The sequence below is a fragment of the Mandrillus leucophaeus genome, unplaced genomic scaffold (genome assembly GCF_000951045.1).
Source record: "Mandrillus leucophaeus isolate KB7577 unplaced genomic scaffold, Mleu.le_1.0 Scaffold51, whole genome shotgun sequence".
Classification (NCBI taxonomy): domain Eukaryota; kingdom Metazoa; phylum Chordata; class Mammalia; order Primates; family Cercopithecidae; genus Mandrillus; species Mandrillus leucophaeus.
The window spans coordinates 715,994-718,573 of NW_012105475.1; the positions used below are offsets into that span (position 1 = coordinate 715,994).

General features: G+C 35.4%; 1 pseudogene; it reads left to right on the forward strand.

The window, feature by feature from the left end:
* The first annotated feature begins 865 nt into the window (after positions 1-865).
* The window catches only part of LOC105551194, an 11,822-nt pseudogene continuing 10,107 nt past the window's right edge, over positions 866-2,580 (forward strand).

Sequence of the window (2,580 nt, forward strand, 5' to 3'; positions counted from 1 at the left end):
AGAAAGGAAAGTGAAAGAAAGAAAAGAAAAAAGAAAAATCCCTTTTCCTTTAAAGGATTGGGAAGGAGAGAAACATGGGAAAACTCATTCAAGAATGCATTTGCCCTTGTCGTTTAAGTAGTTCAACACACATTAGTTCATTCAATCTTCATGGCAACTTTATGAAGCAAATAATGTCATAATTTCTCTTTTGTTGTCAGGGTAACTAGGACTTGCAGAGATAAAACAATGTACTCAGGCCAACTAGCTGGTTAGTGAAAAAAAAAGAAGCTCTGTTTTTGGGCACCTTGCTATGCAATTGTCTGAAATTTCCAGATTTCATAAAATTTGATGTTATTTTCCAGTTAATATTTTTTCTTATGATTAATTTTCCCTCTCCAAATCCAAGTCCTTAGAAGCAGACCTCTGTTTAAAATGAATTTTTATCAGACTACTGATATTTATACATTAACCATTCCAATGAGTCCTTAATTTTGGAACCTGGCTTCTATAAAAAAAATTGCTTTAGCTATTCTAAAAATTTTAAATACATTTTTACAGATTGGTACAACTGATTCTTCATGCAGCCATTAGAATATTTAAACCGATTCTGGTAAATTAAGTGGTGTGAGTTTCTTTTAGCATATAAGATGAATATGGAGAGATTCTAAAGGGTCTGCACACCAGCATGAGGGTATGTGCACGTGCTTCGGTCATTCTCATGTTAATATTGGAGTGTTGAGAAATAAAGGCAAGGCTTGGGGAGGATACAAAAAGATACTATCTTGCCATAGTATGAGATAAGAAAATTTATAATTTTCTAAAAGCAGGAAATTACAGCCATAACCTCTGACATGGAGGAGAAAGAAATGTAATCATTGTGGACATGTCAGCAACATCAAAAGGTTCTTGGGGTAGGCACTACTATATTAATTGTGTAAAACGCATAATGCATTGCTGTAGTTCAATGCATAATGCATTGCTGTAGTTCAACATGTGGTCTATTCCTTGGTTTGTGAATTAGAGAAATTCTGTGCAGGTATGAATGCAAGTATACAAGGTATGACAAGAAATTGATGTTTGCTTCTATCTGTGTCTCTCAGGACCCTGGTATGCATCATGAAATCTGCTTTGAGGCATGTAAGCATAGCAAACACTCACTATCATAATCAATTATTTATCCAAGTTCATAAGGAAAGTGAGATTAAACACTTCCATGAATGTGGGCAGACAAACTGGAAAATAATATTTGAAAGGGGAAGTTCTATGATATCTTTACCTCTAGGAAGGCACAGTGTCTTCAGCAGAGCTTTTGCTAGTTGCTGTTTCTGCAATCAGAGTCTCTGTGTTCTGAGTGCAATGAGGATGCTCTGTGCTCTGCACAATCACTACTGGGTGATCAGTACCTTTCTATGTTTACAGGTCAGAAGGATAAAGACCATGTGTACTTTGAAGCTTGGTGCATGGTATTCTCGGCAACCCCTTACCTAATTCTTTACAGCTGACGTTTTAATCTGTGAAGGAAATTGGAAAAGCAGTTAATATCTAGCTGCTAGTATGTCTGGATACTGTGTGGTGCTTTATGTGCACAATCTCATTTATTTCCCTAAGGACATGTGAAGTAGGTGTTACTATACCCACTTCCCAGATGAGGAAACAAAGGAGTCACCATATCTCCTCCAGCCTCATACAGATAGTTAAAAGGCAGATAGGGGATTTGAATTCAGATTTACCTGATTTCTCAGCTTCTGTTAAACTAAACTGTGAAATTCCAAAGATCAGTTCTTCATATACATCCTAGGATGCCTTTCATCTGTTAAATATCAAATATTTCTTAAGCATGTGTGGCATATCTGTAGGGGAAATGATTGAGTTTGTCAAATATTAAAATGTGTTAATGTAATCAAACTTTGTTTCTATTTGCACAGTGTCTTAATTTGATCAGTTAGTTTTAAGTAAGAGAAGAACAAAATCTAATTGTTTTTCTCCTTTTCTTTTCAACCCTCACAAAATAACAGAGTAAGCATACAATAAAAAGTAATTGGAGAAAATGAACAGAAGAAGCTAATATCAGCTGCAGTTTTCATTGTGGGGATGGGGAGTGTCTACAAAATGTATATTTGTTTATTCATTATTATAGGTTCATGGCGTACATGTACAGATTTGTTATATGAGTATATTGTATAATGCTGGGTTTGGGCTTCTAGTGAGTCCATCACTCAAGAAGTGAACATAGTACCCAATAGAGAGGTCTTGAACCCTTGCCTCCATTACTCTCTCCCTGCTTTTGATGTCCCCAGCTTCTATTGTTTCCACTTTTATGTGCTTGTGTACCATTGTTTACCTTCCACTTATAAATGAGAACATGTGGTATTTGAATTGCAGTTTCTGTGCTATTTAATGTAGGATAATGTCCTCTAACTATGTTGCTGCAGAGGAAATGACTCATTCTTTTTTATGGCTGCATAATATTCCATAGTATTCCATTTTTTATATATATATATATATAGACACTACATTTTCTTTACCCTGTTTACCATGGCACCTATGTTGATTCCATGACTTGGAGCATGTGTCTTTCTGTTTAAGTTGTTTACTTAT